Genomic DNA, 23,242 nt, shown 5'->3' with positions numbered 1-23,242 from the left:
AGCAAGACAACATAACAAAGCCTTAATCATGTTCACCAGCCCCGGTAATTGAACAAAAAGTTAAAGCAAGTGGTCTCTTCCAAAGAAAACCCATGGATTATGAGAGGTGAAAGTTACTCTGAAAATAACTTTACTGGGTGAAGAACAAAGCAACCCAAATGCTCAGTGTTTATGCTTTATTTCTTCTGTCCACTTTCATTTATCTACAGATCTGCTTATACAGGGTGCCTGTCCCTGTCCCCTTGGAGCATCTGTGTTCCGTTTCTAAGGAAGGTTGATGAGGCTAGCAGGAATTTCTCACAGGTGAGTGCCGAGAGGAATTCTTTTTTTTTTTTTTTTTTAAGATTTTTTAAATTTATTTGACAGAGAGAAATCACAAGTGGGCAGAGAGGCAAGCAGAGAGAGAGAGAGGAGGAAGCAGGCTCCCTGCAGAGCAGAGAGCCCAATGCGGGACTCGATTCCAGGACCCTGAGATCATGACCTGAACCGAAGGCAGAGGCTTAACCACTGAGCCACCCAGGTGCCCCCCGAGAGGAATTCTTAATCTGTGAATGGTAGAACTCTTCCCATAGTGCTCCAATCAGTTCACCTTTTAACAAAAGATCCCTATTTCAAAGAATGCAAAAGCGGTATGTAATAGTGTGCCTGAAAGCATGAGTGTGTATTCCCCTGTGACCTTCTTCATCACCTCCAGTGGAGTGAAGCATCTTCCAACGCTACTAGCATCTCACTCAGTAATGTTGCCGTAACTTGTACAAATCAGGCTCCAGGCAGAGAAATGTCTTCAGACGTCTAATGTGTAGTTGCAGCCGCCAGTGAGTATGTACCCGAGGCCAGGCATTTTAGAAACAAAAGGGCAATGACCAGCTCAGTTATTCACAACCTAACAGCCCCAGCCTAAATTACTATCCATATTCGAGGGAGCTGTACGGAGATGAGGAATATGATGCCATAAAGGCATAGCTTGTAGTGATGTCTGGCGTTAGAATAACTGTGCTTACTTTGTACAGCTTGTAGCACCTTTATCTGAATTAGAGAAGAGAGGAGAGGTGTAGGGCAGAAAAATAAGAATTGAACAAATACAGGAGGATAGAGTACAGAAGGTACAAAGGGGCATTCATGAAGAGTAGTGGGGTGGGGGGTTGAACGGCTCAGTCTATTAAGCTTGGGACTTCTGATTTTGGCTCAGGTTATTATCTCAGGGTTGTGAGATCGAGACCCATGTCTGGCTCCATGCGCAGATTCTCTCTCTGCCTCTGTCCCTCCCCCACCACTTTCACATGCATGTGAGCTTGCTCTCTCTTTCTCTCTCTCTCTCTCTCAAAAAAAAAAAAAAAAAAAAAAGAGTAGTGAAGATATACTCCTGAAACCAATACTACACTATATGTTAACTAACTTGAATTTAAATTAAAAAGTGAATTTAAAAAAAAAAGTGTAGTTAAGGTACAGATATGCGTCTTTCACATGCAGTATGTCTGTAGAATAAACAAGAAAAGAAATAGTGAAGCATGAGGAGTAAGACTTCACTGGCTATGGAGCCTCTGTATGCCTTACCAGCTCCATTCCCTATATCCTCCCTAAAGCCTCTGATTAAATCAGATCAGTTGCCCACCTAGAATAGTGACTAGCATATGGTAAGAAGTTAACAAATGTTCATGGACTTAAAGAATGAAAGGAGCCTAAAAATCAGTCTTTCTATTCCATCCTTATGTCTTCATTCCTATTTTCACCTTTTAAACTGTCCTCTTTGAGTCTTGTATAGATGATGCAAGATTCCTCTTAAAATTCTCACTTCCTAAAAAAAAAAAAAAAAAAAAAAAAAAAAAAAATTCTCACTTCCTTTTAAGAATTTTTTGGAAACTTTAGCCCAAATGATATATTTTGTGGAATTACAATTTTTATGTTTGTTTCCATTAATGTAACCAGTTACAGACTATATTATAACATTTTATATCATTATTTTGTGGTGTATCTATTCAGTTTTATGTAGGTATACATGTGTGTTTTTCTACATAATGTCATGGTATGTTTCTGGAGAGTCAGGAGCTCATTGGTAGACATTTTTACATCTCTTTAGTGCCTGGCATAATACTGTGTCATGATATGGATTCAATAATTATTGACAGGATTATTTAACAATCATCGAAGGAATAGGGGAAAAGACTGAAAGAAACCAGATCCTAGACTCCTTTTAACCTACGACTTCAGGAAACAAGAAAAAATGATCATTTGCAATTTTCCTTCAAGCTAGATTAGAACAGGAAAATAACTACAGATTTGCTCTGCGAAGCATCTGTGATGGCATTTCTCCATAGTAAGAAAGAACCTTTTTCCAAAACCAGTACTACAAGCAATTAAGTAAATTAAACAATAACACAAAACTTCCACATATTATTTTCACTTGAAGCATCAAAATCTGTAAAAGAGTAATGAAAACAATCTTGAAACTTGTGCTTTTGTTTATTGTTTGACACTTCCAACTCATCAGACAAAATACATACATTAAATCTATACTCACCGCAGTGAGCTTAAAAGATTATCCCAAAGAAATGAGCAAGGACATAGGAAGAGGAAAAGACAACAGAAGAGATGTCTTCACAACATCTTGAAAGTCAAAAAGCAACAGATTCAGTAGAACAGGGAGAGCTGGAACATAAATTCTTTTTAATGGGGATAATTAAAAAAAAAAAACACAAGCTGAATTGCCTCCTGGGACGTAGGAGACTCAGGCTGGACAACCCATGGAAGTCAGAGATAATCGCATACTATGCAGCTTGGTTTAAACCTTGTGGAACGGAAGCATCTGGGTGGCCCAGTCCATTAAGTGTCTGCCTTCCGCTTAGGTTGTGATTCCCGGGGTCCTGGGATCCAGCCCGGCATCAGACTCCCTGCTTAGTGGAGAACCTGCTTTTCCCTCTCCCCCTGCTTGGGCTCTCTCACTCTCCCTCTGTCAAATAAATAAATAAAATCTTTAAACCCTGTGTAACAGTTTTACTTCTGGTCTCTCCATGGAACCAGTATCCGTTTATGCCAATCCATTCTCTAACACCATAAGACACGTGAGCTTTTCTTCCAGAGAAATTTGGTCTGTACCTGAGAATATCGGGCTGGTGGAGGGAGGCCTGGGGCCATCAGTATGATATTACAACACCCTGAAGAGGATGAGCCATGATCCTCTAGGTCTGATGACACACATGGTCAGGCCACCAGCAGGTTGGCTCATTGCCTCTTCACAGTGCAGGAAACTCACCAGAACCCAAAGCCAGCCCACAGCTCACAAAAAGCTGTTAAATGCTTTGCTTTGAAATATGTTAAAAATAAGAGTGGGATTAAGATGTTTGTAAGGTAGAAGTCAAGGGTAAGAATGTAACCTGGCTCATTTTATCAAGAGTAAAGATGCTTGTCCTTCTTTTTTTGTCTTTAACTCTTCATCTTTAAACTTTGCTTTCTCTTGCTGTTTTGTTTTCTGAGGTAACACTGTCATTTCCCAACCAAAATTACAGTAACTTCAAGGTACTATCTCTTACCACTATCAGGTTTTGTTTTGATCTACTTAGAGCAAGGTCTTTTATCTGAGCATTTCAGAGCCTTTGTGTAACAGATCACCTTTGCTCCTTTCCACTTTCACCTTCATTCACTTGTTATTTTACTCATCCCTCCCCAAACTCATAAAATGCCATTTTACCAATAGGTGTGCCCTTCAATTTCCAAATGCAAGGTTTACCGAGGTACCAATCCAGTGCTGACCTTTGAACTTTAAACATAACAAGAAGAAAGTTCTGATTCTATAGGAAGGAGCAGTTTAAATTATCTTCAGCAAATATCCTCAAATACACACTTTTCTCTCTGCTTAAAGCTTCATCTGCCTTCCCTACTTCCTTACTTTCCTCAATGAAGTACATACTTAGCTTGAAAAGCACATATAAAATAAATATCTTTTGGTTTTAAAAAGAAATTAAAAGCAGCAGAGCATGGTATCATAGTCTTAAGGCTCTGTCTAGGCTTAAAAATATGTGCTGTGAAGCAGATTATTTTTACATCTAAAATGCGAACCAAGTTCATAGTACTGGATTTTCTCAGGTTTTAGGCATTTTCTTACATCTAAAGTATCATCTGCAAGTTAACACAAAATATGAAATTATTCAATATGAGACTATCTGATATTTGGTGATGTGGCAGAGTGAAGTGGTTGTTCAAACCCTCCCACAAATAATAATAACGGGATTAATTTTGAACGCCAAGTATTTAAAGGGTCTGGAAAGTATCCAAAAGATGATAGAAGCCAGAAGAGAGTTTACTCCTGAAGAGCTACAAATAGAGCAAAACTAGGAAAGTCAGAATATTAAAACAATATATTCAAATCATGAAATTTAAAAACAAACAAACAAACAACAACTGTGAACTGAGAATTCTGTACCTGGTAAATTTCAGATTAACAAAAAAGGAGAGAGTCTGGAGCCGGCAAATAGGCCCTACAGGAAATGTTAACAGTGGTGTGTGACACCAGATGGGACCTTGAATTTTAGGAAGCAATGATGAGAAAATGGTAAATATGTGGATAATATAATATTTTGTTAACCAGATGTTTACTGTGTCTTTTCTTAATTTCGCTTAAAAAACATTATCTGTTGAAAACAAAATGTAAGATACTATTGAGAATTAATAACACATAGACAGCAATAATAACACAAAGTACAAAGTAGGGTAGTAGATAGAAATATGCTACTCTAAGGTTTCTACATAGAAGTGAAATTATTAACCTTACCTAGATAGGAATAAGTTAAAGAAACATACTTTAATTCCTCGATTTTTAAAATGTATATGCTTTAATTGCAATCTCTAATAATGATGCAAAGAAATATTGCTAGAATGCAAAAAATAGGAAAAACATGGACTATGAAAGAAATACCTGAGTAACAGAAAATAGATCAGGTAAGAAGAGAGAAACAAAACAAGAAAGAAAGAGAAAGTAGAAAACAAAGAGCATAAGGGCCTATCAAACAACTTTTCTATTAACTATGAATAGACAAACACCTGTTATGACTTTGTTAAATTAATATTTGTTAAGTGATGCACTGCGTCCCAGACGGTGAGCCACAGTTCAACAAGGGCCCACAAGAGAGACTCAGTCGAAAAGCTGTTCCTGAGGTGTCCTGGAGAAAGTACAGGCCGTGTGTGCCTCCAGGAGCCGTAAGGGAAGATGAAGGCAGAATGCAGAGAGGCAGGACATGGGGCACATGCCTTTATTAGAGCCTGTGGGTGCAATTCCTGGGGTTCCTAGGCTAGGGCTGGATTGGTCAATTTAATCCCAAAGAGTGGAGTTTTGGTTATCCCCACAGGGTCTTATTTAAGGGGCACATAAGGTCTACAGGCACCGTCAAGCAGGGGAAATTGTGAATCACAGGGGCTGCGGGAGAAATCCTACCAAGAACCTGCAAACGTAGGCTTGTGACTCCGTGGCTGCTCTCTAGGGGGCGCACTTGCCTCAGGGGCCGGCGTCAGGCTAAGGCTGCCTGGACAAACCAAATGGACCTGAACCAGCAGTACCCTGGAGTAGCAGAGCTAAACTCTTGACAATACCCAATGGAGCACAGTGATTTTTGGACAATTTAGACTATTCACAAAATCAAGAGCCAACCGTATGCTCTATAAAAGAGACACACGTTAAATATAAAATCCAAGAAATTCAAAGTAACAGCATGAGAAAAGATATGCTCTGTAGGCAGAGGGGTCATATTCATCTCGGGAACAAATAGATCGGAAGACAGGAAGAGTTACTAAAAACAAACAGGAACACGTAACAGGGACAGAAGTGTCGATAGATTAGGAAAATATGTAGATGTGTGTGTCTGACAAACTCACTGAATTCTACCCTTTCAGATGGTACAGTTTATTACGCGATGCTTAGACCTCATTACAATTTGTTTCAAAAATAAGTCAATCGGAGAAAGACAACTATCATATGATCTCCCTGATATGAGGGAGAGGAGATGCAACATGGGGGGTTAAGGGGGTAGGAGAAGAGTAAATGAAACAAGATGGGATTGGGAGGGAGACAAACCATAAGTGACTCTTAATCTCACAAAACAAACTGAGGGTTAATGGGGGGAGGGGGGTTGGGGGGGTGGGATTATGGACATTGGGGAGGGTATGTGCTATGGTGAGTGCTGTGAAGTGTGTAAACCTGGCGATTCACAGACCTGTACCCCTGGGGATAAAAAGATATTATATGTTTATGAAAAATAAAATTAAAAAAAAAATAAAAAAAAATAAATGGAAGACAAAGAAAATAAGATGAAACCGTTCATCGTGAGAAGACTGGTTAATTTATGCCAGAGTAAGGTCACTCCTCGTGAAAGGTGTGCTCTTCACACGGAAGTTGTTTAAGGCCAAGAGGAATGAATGGAACTATCACGTATGGTGTGCTGCCTGTCCAATTGGGATTTTACCAATTTCCCCGATTTCCACAATCCTGCTGTGACATCAGTGCTCTCCCCCTCACAGAGATGAGAACACTGTTTAATAAAAATTGTTCTAAGTTCTGACAAGAGAGTTCCATGTCTACGTGGCTCTGATTTGAGAAAACAAACACTGTCACATCTTATCCAGGACCTGCCTGGTGCTCACTTGAACAGTCTGTAAAAGAATTAATGAAAAAGTCTTTATTTTTAGTTTTATTTTTTTGATTGTGTCATCATGAGTTTTTGATGTAGTGTTCCATGATTCATTGTTTGCGTATAACACCCATGCATTATGTGCCCTCCTTAATACCCACCACCTAGATCATCCATCCCCCAACCCTTCCTCCCTTCTAAAACTCTCCCTTTGTTTCCCGGAGTCCATAAAAGGCTTTAAAAACCTTGTTTAGTTGCATTAGTTAAAGGTCCAGGGCAACACAAATGCATGATACATAACTTTAATTTAGAAAGCAAAGGGCAACCACTGCCCTTCATTTGTTTATTTTAACTCAGTGTTAAAATCGGTTATTGCTAGCAGCATCGTGCGGGAAATGTGTAACAACTAGTTTGGTAGGATGGGAAAAGGAAAAACACTTGATAGCTTCCATGGTGTGAATGTCCTGAGCATGGCCAATTTCAAGGTATTACACAAACACCGCATTGAGAAGAAATGCACGCAATCATTCTCTCCAGTTGGTGCAAAAGAGCTCCAATACACCCTTGTTTTTAGCTTATTTAACAAACGTGGTAGGTTGATGTTTGTTAAGTTTATTTTCTTTCACAGCTTTTTTTGTTAATAGCAAATTTCTTTGCCAGGTGTTAAAGTAAGTTTAGTTCCTGGCACTCATTAATAGAATTGAAACTCATTAGCAGGTTTGTGTTACTTACAAGAGGGAAATTTGCTGATAACAAGTTGAGTTTAGTACATCAACAATACAGGTGACTTCAGTCTTCAAAACACATCTCTTCACACAATGATACGTTTGTTAAAAGAACATTCCTTTTGGAAGGCTTCCTTGACCCACTTTCCTTTACAGCTCATTTTCTGTCCTTCAGGAAATCCTAATGCCTTTACTTCAACACACATCCCACACGTCTCACCACAGTCACTTCTACCTTCACCTTGATACAAGCTGCCCCTGGGGCATTGCACTAGCTTGCCACCTGCCGTGTTTCTTGCACTCTTGCCCTCCTGTCCTTTCTTCTGAGGAAAGCCACCGACGTGCTGCTTCTAACGTCTAAACCTGGTCTTGATACTGCTTAGCTCAGATGATGGTCCTGCATCACATTCATGGTCGAAAACAGTCCTAACAGTGACCTACAATAGTGCACTGCAGGCAGGTACGCTGTGTGCCCGCCACCTTCAGCTCCTCATGTTTGCTCCCGCAATCACCTCCCCAGCCACTCTTCCCTCTGGTGCCCCTGACACTCTCTGCCTTAAGCAATTTCCTCTTTCGAAGCTCTTTCCTTGCACCTTTCCACCTGGGGCACATCTTCATTTCCTTTATGTCTTTGTTCAAGTCACCTGCTCAATCACATTGTCCATCTCTTTCATTTAAAACTGTACACTACTGGGGTACTTTGGTGGCTCAGTTGGTTAGATGTCTGACTCTTGATTTGGCTCATGCTCCTTCTTTGCTAAATTTTTCTCCACAACACTTAGGGCCTTCTATTAACATAAGACTGACTCATTTGTTTTATTAACTCACTGCAATGTTACCTGAATGAGAGCAGGGATTTTGGTCTGTGTCTAATAGTAGAACAATATCTTGTCAATCATAGGCACTCAATACTATTTCTTAAATCAGTGAATTGAAATGTTCGTATTAAGTTCATCATGCTGTTAGGGACATATCTGATTTATAGTCCTTTTTATCTTTCATATTAGTGGATTGCTTTTGGGTTTAAGTAAAAATTTTCCTGAAAAGTTTAATTAAAACAATTTGGCTAGGAAGGAAAAGGTCTGCCCAAACCTCTATTGCTGGAAACGAGGAAAAAGAATTATAAAAGCTTGAGTTATTACATGCTACAAATAATTATGAAGTCCTTTTTGTATGCTTATTCTCTGATAAATGTAAAGAGATTATTTCGTATGTTCTATATGATCTGTTTATTGATGTCACCAGATCTTCTAGTGTAAATACCATTTTGGTAACAAATATTGCCTGAAAACCAATACACAGGGCTGTAGGCTTGACACCTAGGATGTGACGATATATAGTAATCTTTCATTTGTAACAGCATTAAGAAAAGGGAGTGATCCGTTGAAAATGAATTTGTTCCTCCTTCCAGGTGAGGAATGTTTTTATTGTCTATAGACAGTTATATAAGACAAGATGCGAGGAGGACTGATCAATACCATAGATTTGCACAACTAAAGGTATCTTCATTTACACAGTATTCCATGAAAAATGTCACCCCTTGGAGAACAACCTCATATACAGTGTGAATGGGGTCCCTGGAGGGACTTCTTCCTGAGTGAGGTCCTGATGGAAACGGATTCCTTTAGAATGAGTGACAAACAGCTCTTTGTGGGTAGTGCTGAGTGAAGAGTCTTATAGTCGTGCATCAGTCAGGGTTCATCCAGAGACCCAGTAGGAGACATATATTAAGGGATGTACTGCAAGGGACCAGCCATGTGATTGTGGGATCTGGGTAGGCAAGTCTGAAAACTGCAGGGCAGACTTCATGGAAGGTCAGGTTGAAGTTGCGTTTTACATGTAGAATTTCTTCTTCTCCTGGGAAGCCCCATTCTCTTAAAGCCTCCCAGCTGGTGGAATCATGCCCACCTAGATTATCTGGAATCTTTACTTAAAGCCAACTGGTTATGAACGTTACTCACAGCTGGGAAATACTTTCACAGCAGCACATACGTTAGTGTTTGGTTGATTTACTGGTGACTGTAGCCTAACCAAGTGGAAATGTGAAACTATCACAAGTATAGGCTGATCTCCAGACTGCCTTCTCTTTCTCTTTCTCTCTTTCTTCCCACCTCTGTTTTTCCTTCGGAGGCCCTAGTATTTAATGCTGCATTTTTTGAATTGGATCTTTATTTTACTGGGAACTTTATTGTCAATTTCTTGTTAAACAAGTTGTTAACTTGTTAAAAACTTTTATTATGACAGTTATATGGGATCCTGCAATAAATTCCATAAAGCCATGGCAATTGTACTTATCAATACAGGGCTTCGACTTCTCACCTCTCACTTTCTAATCCAGTGGTTGTTTCCCGTGGGTGTATTTTAGAATTATTTATAAAACTGCATAGTTATAGTGTTTCAGGCCCTCACCTTGGGCCCCTAAAATTTAAACTTTGGAATTGATGCCTAGGAATACATATTTTTTAACAAAATTCTCCCTGGAAAATTTGTATGTATAGTCAGTGCTGAGAACTGTTTGATATTTTTGTTGTTCATCTGTGTTCACTCCTGAATATGACAAAATAAATAGCTTAACACTCCCCGCCCGCTGCTTTACTTTTTTTTTTTTTTTTCTCATTTTTTGGTAAGGGTAAGAATTGTGTGCTATCTAGAGCAATCTCTTGCTTGGAATTTAACCTGAAAAATAGATGGCCAAAGCGTTTATTTTAGAAAAATCAACAGGAAATTGTGAAACATCAGTGAACACACAACCCAGTCTTCTATAAATGCCCAGGAAATTTGTCTATTTAATCCCCAATATTAGGTATACTGCAATAAAATTACACTTCTTCCAGTCAATGTTATACTTCCCAGGAAGAATAATATTCAAAGGAAGAACAATATTCAAAGGAAGGAGGTTTAAACTTTATGAAGTAGTGGTGACCTTCTACCCTCATTGATGTAAACCATATTGGAAATATCTCTGTTCTTCTTAAATGGTTCTCTGTTCTCTAGAGAAACAGAACCAGTAGGATATAGATATACATATATAGAGAAAAGATATTGATATAGATATAAAAATATTTATTATAATAATTGGTTCGCAGATTTTTGGAGGCTGTGAAGTCCCATGATCTGCTGTCTGCACTCTGGAGAACCAGGAAACCAGTGGCGTAGTTCTTGTAGGAGTCAGAAGGCCAGAGACCCAGGGGAGATGCTGGTGTAATTCACAGTACAAGGTCAAAGTCCTGAGAACAAGGGGTCTGCTGGTGTTAGTCCCAGAGTCTGAAAGTATGAGTACTAGGAGCTCTCCAAGAGTAGGAAAAGATGGACATCTCAGTTCAAGGAGAAAAGAGGAAATTCATCTTTCTTTTGCCTTTTTGTTGCCTTTTGGCCCTTAATGGATCAGATGGTGCCCACCCACATTGGTTAGGGTGAATCTCTTTATTCAGTCTACTGAATCAAATGCTAATCTCTCCCAGAAACACCTTCACAGACATACCCCAAAATAATATTTTGCCTGCTATCTGGCATCCTTTAAGCCAGTCAAGTTGACACATAAAATTAACCACCACAATTTCCAATGCCTATCCTGTGTTTCTTGCAGTTGTATAATTGGTCCATAGCAGGGGCAGGTTTGACCTTTTCATGAAAACAACTGCAGATCAGAGCAGGAAAGGTCAGTGTGGCATGGTAGCATCATGATATGCACTAGCAAGACAACTGGATTACTTCAGGTGCTTTTCTTTTATCTTGATTTTGGAAAATTGTGTTTACTTCCATATATGCCAGTGGTTTAAATGTATAAGGTTTTGCATTAGATTTTCTGAATTCCTATATGAAGAAATAAATGCCATACAGCATTGTTTTCAAGTAGTGTTTATTACAGGGCAAATGGTATTCACAAATAAGCAAATTCAGGAAAAGAAGCAAGAAACTTTTTTCTGAGGGAAATGCAGTATAGTTAATGACTAGCTATTAATTAAGAGTCCCAGGGACCCACCAGGTTGCAATAGCCAAGGATTAGCCATTCTAGGAATAACTAGTTTCAAGCATTAATTGCTATTATAATCTATTTCCTCTGGTTCAAAAGTGACCATTGGTTACCACAGTAACAGAAGATAATAGCTACTTAGTCAATTGGGTAAAGTCTTTTAATAATTTTAGAGTTAGACTTTACATGCTAACTTGTTAAAGATTTAGTTACTAGTTTTCCAAAAATATTCACCAGAGACTGAAAGGGATACTACGTCTGTGTTTGTTGAAAGACAAATTAGGGGCACCTGGGTGGCTCAGTGGGTTAAGCCTCTGCCTTCGGCTCAGGTCATGGCCTCAGGGTCCTGGAATGGAGCCCCACATTGGGCTCTCTGGTCAGCAGGGAGCCTGCTTCCCCCTCTCTCTCTGCCTACCTCTCTGCCTACTTATGATCTCTGTCTGTCAAATAAATAAATAAAATCTTAAAAAAAAAAAGAAAGACAAGTTATTTTATGTATTGCTAAAAAGGACTACAAAATGCAAATTCTTGTCCGTGTGTAAAAAATGATGCAGCTGATGGTGGTGACTCTGAGCATAATACAGAAGGCTCGGGGCAGGGTAGCAGGGAAAACTTCCAAATGGAATAAGTCATTTTCGTGTTTCCCCACGAATTAACATACAAATTGATTCTGGTGATGACTGATATAATATCAGCTTTTTAATCATTTAAATATTTAGGATGAACAAGTCAGTAACTAATGTTGACCAATGTCATTACACAATAGAACCACAGAAGTGTATTTTGAGTGGTGTAAAGTGTCAGCTTTGGCAATGGGAAGTTGAGAAAGAACGAGGAAAATAGAAATCAAAGTAATAGGATGTATGTTTCATTCCTCAGACCGGTTCTGAATTTGCCCAATTTTGCTTTTTTAAATGTCCTTATTATATTATTGGTAATTTCAAGGCATTTGAATATATAATCCTGTCACTGATAGATTCAAGAAGAGTCCATAGTGAGGAACATTTTTATTTACTTGAAGCTTTTTTATCATCCGTGCGTGTGTGTGTGTGTGTGTGTGTGTGTGTGTGTGTGTGCGAGATGAGGGGAAAAGTTGAGAGACAGAAAGAAAAGCAGAGGCAGAGACAGAAACAGAAAAAGAGAATGCATTAAAGAGCAGATGGATAAGAAGGTGTAGACAACCTTGGGTAAGAAATAAATGGATAACAATACATGAGATAAATGTTCAAAGAAGAGCTCTGCCTAGGAAACTCAGAAGGAAATAATTCTTAAGTCATTCTTTTTAAATACCTGCATTGCCAAGTATGAACTTGAAAATGATAGGCCAAGGAATATGAATAACAGGCTTAATTTACAAAGTTAAAGTGTTTCAGTGGAACTGCTTAAATATAATTGAGGATGTCCACCATCAATAATGCACTGCCACATGTAATGAGGTTGAAAAATTAGAAACCTTCCTACAGATACCTGAGTGAAAATATACAAAATGCACATTTGCATAGATTCTAACATCTTTTCATCTCTAAAGTCCCAATGAGATATCCCTTATAGTAAAGCTAATAACAAGCACTTTTTATATGAATGAAGCTGTGCTATCTTTAAACCTAGCTGCCACTTTATGTTCTTACTTTGTCAAATAAAATGAATCTAATTTCATTCTGGCAATCACTTCAGAGTTTTACAAAGCTGGCTGTCCTGGAGGACATTAAGACACTTCTTAAAGGATAGAGATGAAATCTAGGAGTTTTTCAAGTTATGATTTTTCCCAAACATCCTTAGTGAGCCCCAGGAATTTTCTTTATCTATTTTTAATCAATTGGATATTTTAGAATTATGTCCTTGCAAAATGAACTCAGAATATACATAAAAATAATATAGCAATAAAAAGTAGACTGCAAATGTAGAACATGAACATTTTAAAAGGAGCTCAGAATTAGCTTTAAGTTTAAGCAGTAGAAATTATATTTTATACAAATTATTTTTTCAATGCAGTTTCAGGAGAAAGCATCTATGTTTCAGATTGATGGTTGAGATAGGTGAGGCTCTTGGCAAAATAAGACAGGCGAAATGATCTGGATTTACATAGTGTTTTCTCGTTTTACATCAGGTGCTAAAATAACAATCTCAAATGCTAGCTAGAGCATGCACTATGCCTTGCGGCAGTTTTTCTAATAAGATAAAAATATGAGGGAAGATACATTACAGTTGAAAAAAGATGAGGTATGACAAAGTATCAGTGATGACTGGACATTATAGGGGAAAGCTGTGAGCCTTGTTGTGATCCCAGATTCAACATGAATCTCAGTGACATGTTTTAATATCTTACATTACATAGTACATGAAAAACGAGTATTGATACTAAGAAGAAGAAGTAAAACTGCAAACCAGTCCTCCCATTGAAATAGAGATTAATACAAACAAGGGAAGAACATTCAGATGCTTGGAACTTTTAATTTTCACGGGATATTAATTTTCATAACAAAATTCAGGAACCTTTTTAAAAGTAAATTAGATTTTATTCAACCTAGACTTTTGTATTTAAATACATTTCTATCCTTATATAAGCGGTGTCGAGGGGCGCCTGGGTGGCTCAGTGGGTTAAGCCTCTGCCTTCCGCTCAGGTCATATCTCAGGGCCCTGGGATCGAGCCCCGCATGCATGGGGCTCTCTGCTTAGCGGGGGAGCCTGCTTCCTCCTCTCTCTCTCTGCCTGCCTCTCTGCCTACTTATGATCTCTCTCTCTCTGTCAAATAAATAAAAAATTAAAAAAAAAAAAAGAGGTGTCGAGGTTGTTATTCCTCTTGGAAATGTTTGCATTATATCCTAAAGAAGTAAAAGTTTAAGAACAGAGCTCAGATGGTAATCTTTCATTCGTTTGAACAGATAGACTTTGAGTTAGACTTCTGTGTGAATCAACGAAGGAGGAAATGAACATGCAATATCACTTCAAGGATTATTACATTTGGAAGATAAAATAGAGATAAACGTTTAGCTGTGACGTAAGAGACATAAGTCTCTTCAGAGTCTTAGAAGGTTGTGCATATGAAGCATCCTGAAATGTAATTCTCATAACTCTACTTTTTCTCTGCAGAAAACAGTGCCCAGGATTCCATTAAATTATTTTTCTTCATGAGCTCCATTGAATAGAAGGGTAGGGGAAGTCTTGGAAGAACTTCCCCAATGTTTTCTTCCTTATTTGAATAAATATTGATGTTTCAAATTGATAAAGACTAAAAGTGGTTTCAGTGGACTTTAAATGACAAACCAAGGGTTTGGAACTTTATTAACTAGGTAGCTGGAAATAACAAAAGGTATTTTGTGGAAAGCACTGCCTCTGGAGAGATATACATGACCTGGAGATACATTGGCTTTGCTATTATTGAGATCACATATCTCTTGAGTGAGAATAAGAGCCTTGATTAATATGTTGGCATAGGAATGAAATAGAGGTTTGAGATCCAATATTAGATGGAATAGCCTGACTGAGTTGAACAAATTATTAAATTGAGAGCCATATATTTCTATATCCTTGTATATCTATCTATCTATCATCTTTCTATCATCTACCTATCTATCAAATAAGCCTGGGTACCCAGAGAAGGTAGAAAAGACAAGGTCTGTTTAACATGTTGACTTAGAGGCATTAATGTTATATCTTGGTGAAGACAACTGTTGAAAGTTTGGGATTTGGGAAATGCAGTATCAGAAGAAAATGAACTGAAGTTCTTTCTTTTCCAGACATTTTCATACAGGTCATTATGTGAATGGAACCATTGTGATTATGGTTCTAATTCCGATGCTACCATCAGACAGAAGATACAGCAGTGTTGGTGATATTCCAGTGTTGTTCTTTGGATAAGGTTATAATCGTGATCCTTCTTGATCCTTCCTTGTAAAGTGAATTCACTGTTGGTCCTTAGTGGGGTCATTCTTTTTCATTCAGGAGTCTTTTGACTAATATAGACTGGATTTACTATGGTGTTACCGTGGTACCATGGGTGCATGCTAGCTAGTTACAACAAGGTGTTTCTATATTTTAGTGGGTGCATTATTCTGGAACTCTACTAATAATTTATTTATTTACAAGGACTCTTAGTGCCTATTCTATGCCAACAGCTATCTAGAGACTGGAGCAGAGGGATTAATAAAATTCTATTCACTTTGAGAAACATGAATCTTAATAGGAATCAAAAAGAAATCAGGGTTGATCATAAGAAATGTCACAAATGTGAAAGCAATGAGTTAATAAAAATACATACTTACCTACGTAAATATACTTGTGTAAATATAGTAGCATAAATGTAGAGTGCTGTAATAGTGAGGTTGCATGTTGGTTATAGTTTGTTAAAAATGCATCAAAGGAAAGTATAGGGAGAAAACAAAACTTTCTGACACTACCACCCTCCAGGGGCTGTCCCATTTCTGTGTTCTCCTTCACAGCAAAACTCTTCCAAACTCTTGTCAATATCTTGTAATAAGTCTCAACTTACTCCAGTATGGATTTTTTCCCACTGAACTTCACTCCAAGAGTTGACATGAAGGTTTATTTTGCCATATTCAGTGGTTGACTTTCTTTCCTCATCTTACTTCTCAGGAAATTTGGAAGAAGAAAGCATTATCCTCTTGGAAATACTTTATTCTCTAGATTTATTGATACCACATTTTCATGGTATTTCTCCTTCTTTATGGACTACTCTTTTCTTTTTCTTTTTTTTTCTTTTTTTCTGAATTCTTGTCTTTTGCCCTAGTCTGTACAGAAGAGCACTCCATACCCTAGGTCTTTTCTTATCTCTAACTACAACCCTTCCTTGGCTGATCTAATCAAGTCAAATGGCTTTAAATGTCCTTTCCCGACAAAATATTCCTATGTATTTGCCTCTGTTCCAAACTCTCTCCTTAACTCCATACTGACTCACTTATCCAACTGCATATTCAATATCACACTTTAATGACCAACAGGTGTATCAAAATTAATATGCATAAACAAAGCTATTCTTCTTCCTTTAACATTATCTCCACCCATCATTCCCATTTTTGTAAATGATTCCACTTACCATCTGCTCAAGTCAGGACACTAGAAAGGATGGATGATTATTATTATTATTATTATTTTTACTTTTTCCATTACATCTCACATGCAACCTCAGAAAACTGTGCCATTTCTACTTCCAATATAAATCCCATGTCAGAGATCTGCTCATCATCTTCAAAGATACAACCCTGGGCCCCACCATCATGTCTTGGCTACATCATTTCAGAACCTCCCAAATTGTAGCTTTTCTTCACTCTCACCCCATTCGCCAGGCACATTCTATTCATTCTTTAGATGACAAGCAAGTGAGATTTCTAATGGCTTCCAATTACACTTTGAACAAAACCCAAAACGCTTGCAATGACCCAAAAAGCCCATGTAATCTGGCCCTTCCCTGTATCTCTGACCTGAACCCATTTAACCCATTCACCTCTTCCTAGTTCCTGACATTCTGATCTTTCCCCCTCACCCCATCCCTTGAACATGACTGATGTATTGCTATGTAAGGGATTTTGAACTCGCTGGTCCTTCTTCCACCTCCAAAAACCACTTCCCTTCGATCTTGCTAAGAATACATTCTTTTCATCAATTAGATCTCTGTTCAAGTTTTCCGCTTTAGGAAATTTTCTCTTAACCACACTACAGTAGTTCTCTACACATATAGCACTGGCCATTATTTCATTATTGTGTTTTATTTCTTTATAGTTGGTATTAGATCTAAAATTTATTTATTTATACATAGTTTAACTTTCCCACTAGAATATAAATCTATAAAGCCAAACACTTTTTTTTTTTTTGAACTGCTGTATCTGTTGCACCTAGGAGAGTGCTAACACGTACTGGATCTTCAGTAATCACTTATTGAATAAAAGATTAGATGAATGTGATGAATCCACTTATTCAAAATGCCAAGAGATGTAAGAATGTGCCCTACTGAATCATGTCTGATGTCAGTCTACTTTAGTCTTCAGTAATGTTCATTGATGTGGGAGGTTTGTCTGCCTTTTAATCATCATCCTTTTACTGCTGACATATATAGGTTCACATTTTAATTTACTTTCATTTCTCTAAAACAACATACTATAACATTATAATGCAGCATGGAGAAATTTCTAACTTATTATTTTTTTCTTTTTTACTAGAGAATGAATAGTGAATTAACAGAAATGAGAAAGAGGGCAGTTTTCCATGCATGACCCAATATGGTTTTGGAGATTCAAAATACAATATTCTGTATTTCACATCCTAACCTCTTCTGGACTTGCACCAGCTTCGTCAGGGATGACTTCATGCAAAATGTATTTTGCTACATATTTTGAGCTGAACATTTCAAAAATCTTCAGTGCACTCTAAAATTAGTATTTATTCAGCAGGATAAAAAGGAAATACTTGCTTCAAGTCTATCCCTTACCAAACTGTTTGGATTTGGGTTAGGAAAGCTAGAATCAATCATTGCAGTAAAACCTTCAGAAAAGATTTCTTTTCTCATTGCCTCTCTGGACATTACTAAATGGATAAACGTGTGTCTGGGTGGCAGGTGACACAGGGGAGCTAGCAGACCTTAAATTCAGTTTCATTTTGCTTCTGTACAGTTTTTTTTTTTTTAATGTCACAATGGCCCACAATTTTACTTTTCCGTCCTTTTAAAAACTTCAGCTTAGCAAACCACTCACTCTCAGAAGATTTGTCCTGAAGAAACCGGACTAATATTTCTTTATTTTTTAAAATTTTTATTTTTTATTTATTTATTTTTAAAGGTTTTATTTATTTATTTGAGAGAGAGAGAGAGAGCACAAGGAAGGGAAGTGGCAGACAGAGGGAGAAGTAGGTTGCCAGCTGAGCAAGGTGTGGGGCTTGATCCCAGGATCCTGGGATCATGACCTGAGCTGAAGGCAGATGCTTAACTGACTGAGTCATCCAGGCAGGGATATCACCCAAAAGTGATATTTCTTTAAAAGAAAATGTATGGATTGCCTGCAACCAACTATTTATTTTATCTTTTCCTGCTTTCCTCTCTTCATTCCCTTTTTTTAATTAAGTTTTTAATTTTAATTCTAGTTTAATTAACATACAATGTTATATTAGTTTCAGGCTTATAATACAAGGATTCAATAATTCTATACATTACTCAGTGCTCATCATGATAAGTGTACTCTTCTCATTGTTCTATATGCATATATATTGTAGATAGTCTGATATGGCTAAATTTTAATGGGAAAAATATGTGGAATTTCCATTCAAAAAGTACAAAGGCAAAATACAACTTAGGATCAAAATCATTGTTGAAAAATTATAGAGTTTGTGATTAAATAAACATATTTCTAAATACAGAAAGAATGGTGTGGATACACTATCTTAATTAAGATTTTAATTACAAATAATCATTTTTTTACTGTAATGCTATAAAATTATACCTTTGTTTGAAATAATCATGGCAGCAGAAAATATGAAATCTTATTTTACTAGTTCTTTTAAAATAACAATGCAGATAGGCAATATTTCTGTTTTCAATACATTTCTCTCTATATATATCATTTTTTTAATAAAAGTGGTTATCATCTTGGGGAATAGAAGATTTTATAATATGCTTATATCCCCACACCAGTTTACCAGTTTCCATGTTCATAATCATTTATTTAAGTTCTCTATATATTTCAGACTTGTTAAACAACAAAATTCAACCGAGTAACTTTAAAGATCAAATTGGCTTTATTCAGTGATTTATAAATCAGGCAGCATCCCATCTGGCAATAGAAAGGAACACCAACAGCTACGGAAAAAGAAAGTCTTTTAAAGGTAGAGAAGTGGTAGTACAAGGAAGTCAATAACAAGAACAAGGATTATTTAGGGAAAAGTCACCTTCCTTTGGGAATTAAAGGGGGCTCCCAAACAGATGACATCACTAGTGCTGACCAGAAAATTCCAGACTAACCAGTAAGTTTGCATTCCTGGAGAAGTTAGAAACTGCAGTTAGTTAAGGTATTAAGTCCTGGTTTGCTGATGTGTGGGTTAGCAAAAGTGACCCCATTTTGGGCCTTCTGTCTCCTTTTTAGGAGACAAAATATAACAAAAGACATAAATGCAAAACATTGCTGGATCTTCATTTTTTGTGTTTTAATTTTTATAGGACATTTAAAAAGATGTTCGTCAAATATTCCCTTACTACGTAGATATACCATTAATGGACAGATTTAACTTTATTTCATAACTCTATTTTCTAAAACCAAGATCTACTATTTCCTGTCCTGCTATTCTCATCCTAATCTTGGATGAATCTGTTCAGGCTTATGAAAACTTGGAATATTTTAGGCAAAATTTAGTTACTGCTAAATAATGGTATCATTGTAATGAAAAATATATTTTTTTCTTAATAAAATAAAAGTAAATTAGAATGAACAAAACTAAGTTGAATGGTGTTGCGGGAAAGAGATAGGAAATGCTTTGGCTGAAAAAAAAGGAGAATATTTTCATTCTAACGTTTTTTTTTTTTTTAAATAAGAAAACAAAAAGTACTTTATGTCATAGGGGGGAAAACCCTGTCACTTAATAGTAAAGTACTACAAGAACGCCTCTTTTATTTTTCTAACCAATATGAAAATTTCATACTAGAAACAGATTTGTAGAAAGTCACAATTTTGCTTTAGGGATAAAAAAAGGACATAATATCAAAGAGTCTTTAAGAAATGTTACATTTTCTTTGATCCTTGTTAAAGTGTCTTTTAATAGGATGGAATATAGAAAACCAGACTCTGTGAGAATATTCATGAAGATGTAAAAATACCTGCTGGTCACACACAGCAAAAAGAGAATAAAATATTTGGCAAGATTTAGTACACTGCACTCTAGCCTGAAAACCAAGCCTAGGCAATCGTTCAGCTGTGTGTGTGTGTGTGTGTGTGTGTGTGTGTGTGTGTGTGTGCTTGCCTCCTCACGTTTACGACAGCTATGAAATAAGTGGAGAATCTTAAATTAGAATTTGAAAGAAATTATCTAATTGTGGAGGTAATAATAAATAGTTGTAAATAGTTGAGTACCTCTGAAACACTTAAGTAGATAATATCCTATTTTTCACATTGAAAGCTAAGAAAATTGCCTAGCTATGAATTTTGGTGAGGAGAAGAGTTTTGTTACTAGTATTGAATTTGATAGAGTCTCTCATATATAAACTTATTTCAGTGTAGCAATTTCATCATCAAAACTAATTATTCCTTAAAATTTTATTATTTTATCTTTTTATTAAATTTATTAATGCCATGGATATTTTTGTATCATTTTTTCAATTGATTTTTGAAATAAGTTCCTCTATTTTTCCTCTGAAGGTTATGATATATATGATAATTTCATATATGTGTATTTTTATATAAATAAATATGCATTATATATGTATTTTTATATAAATATATCTATAAAATATACATGTATTTTTATGTAAGTATATATGCATTTTTACATAAATATATATAAAATATATAAAAATGCATTACCATATGTATTTGGATCTGTAGATGGAGTCAGGTTTCTGAACCAGGTTTTATGTCACCAGTTAATACATGATCAAGTAATAGAATCAAATGTGAAGTCTCTAAATGGGAGAGATTTAAATCCTTTATTCTCAAATCAGGACTCCAATAGCCTGAGAATTGAGGTTTTCTCCTAAGATTTAGTAGCTAACTACATAGAATGAAAGTAGCTGACAATAATATAAGCAATAACACTTCTTTCTTTTCCTAAACTATAAAAAGATCTTTTAACATTAACACCCCAATTCCCTTTGGATATACTGGAAGAAACAGAGAAGATCCTTTCTTCTCCACATGACAGGTCTGAGTTCAAGGAGAAGAACAGTTGTGGGGATTCAGACAGAGCCAGTCAATTGCTTTAAGGACTCTCCCTCTCTCTCTCTCTCTTTAAAAGATTTTATCTATTATTTGAGAAAGAGAGAGGAAAAAAAAAATGCACAAGTACCGGGAGGGGCGGAGGGAAGGAGAGCGCAGACTCCCTGCTGAGGAGGGAGCCACACTGGGGGAGGGGAACCTCCATCTTGGGACCCTGGGATCATGACCCGAGCTGAAGGCAGACACTTAACCAACTGAGCCACGAAAGCACCTCTGAGGGCTTTTTTTCTATCCACTAATAAATTACAGAGGGTTTTCCCAGAGGACCTCCAGCCACTCATGTGCCTTCAACGAAGCATTCCCCCAGCTGCCCTGTGCTGCAGTCGTTAGTCACTACAATGGTGAGCATTTCGGGGAATATTAATACTGTGCCTCTTCACACAGGTGACTCCAATTTCTACAAGCTCTCTCTCTTGCTGTCAGCTCTGGGGACTTGATTTCAACTGGAAATGACAAATGGTCATCTTGCTTTGTGCTTTGAACTGTAAACAGTATTTATATGGCCACGGTTTGGGAATGGATATATTTATAGTTGATGGGTATTATGCTGATTGGCATATATGTCCTAGCTCACTTACTCGTTGTGCAACACTGAGAAGATGCTCTTACATTCTGCATTTCAGAGATGGGAAACTGAAGCTCAGAACATTATGTAACTTAACCCCAAATAGCAGAGTTTTTTGTCAGTTACAGGATTTAAACCAGGAAGTGTGGCCCTGGAATTGGCTATTACGTAGCCCAGTTAGTTAGAAAAAAACATATATTGTTTACTGATGCGTCTTAGAGTCTAGGAACTGAGAACTGATAGGATGGAAATATCGCAGACCCAGCTGAGAAGAGTGTGTTAAGAAGCTGTAAAGCTGGGGCTCTTGGGTGGCTCAGTGGGTTCAAGCCTCTGCCTTAGGCTCAGGTCATGATCTCAGGAGACTGGGATCCAGCCCTGCATCAGGCTCTCTGCTCAGCAGCGGGCCTGCTTCCCCCACTCTCTCTCTGCCTATTTGTGATCTCTGTCTGTCAAATGAATAAAATAAAATCTTTTTTTTTTTTTAAATAAGTTGTAAAGTTAGGGTGATTTCCATAGATTAACGGCAGGTCTAGGGTGAGATTCTGTGATACTTATGTATTTATATTATGATTCAAGTCCCACAGGATCTGGAATAAATAAATTCCAGTTACCCCCAAGATTCCTGTGTGTGTGTGTGTTTATCCTGTGTATCAAGAACATATATCAAGTATATCAAGGATTCCTTTTCACAGTCTTGAAGAACTTTCAAAGACTGCTTGCTTTGACAAATTCAGAGTAAAATCCCCAAATGAATCTAATATTGCTTAGTAGTAATGGTTATTCGTAAATGACGAGTAACTATGTATTATCTGTGGGTAAATCCTTCCAAGTATGATTTTCTTTCTGTTTGACTTATTTTATTAAACACATGAATATGAATGACACTGTTGAAGCGTGTTACTTCTTTCAACGGAGTTGCATATGTTTATAAAAGAATAACCAGGGTAAATGAAAATTTTGATTGGAAATATTTATATTCTAGTATTTACAGCAAGGAGGTCTATAGTAAAGATCATCCCATTTCCCCCTGGTCATGCTACCAGAGGAGGCTAGCAGAAAATACCCTAGTGATGTATTCTGGCATTAGGAGACAAAGCGACAGTCTTTGAAAACTTTGTATTTCAGAATAAAACCCCGTCTGTAGCCTAGAAGGTGACATTGCACTTTCTTTTTATTCTGAAAGTTTACACATGCACACACACACACGCACGCACGAACGCACACTGGTGCACTCTGCATTTGTCTTCCTAGACCTGTACTGCTATACCAACAGTAGTACACTAGAGGGCAGTGCAGCTATTATCATTCTGCCATGCCAGGTTTGGCTCACTTTTCCTGATGCTGTTACAGAATATAGAAAGCATACATTCGTTTGAAATAAACTGCACGCATTTGCTTTAAAAGCACTTAGCTTGTACCTGATGGTTGATAGATGTGAA

The sequence above is a fragment of the Enhydra lutris genome, unplaced genomic scaffold (assembly GCF_002288905.1).
Source record: "Enhydra lutris kenyoni isolate GAN:26980312 unplaced genomic scaffold, ASM228890v2 scaffoldscaffold20, whole genome shotgun sequence".
Taxonomy (NCBI): Eukaryota; Metazoa; Chordata; class Mammalia; order Carnivora; family Mustelidae; genus Enhydra; species Enhydra lutris.
The sequence above is the reverse complement of the archived record's forward strand: the minus strand, read 5'-3'. Positions refer to the sequence as shown.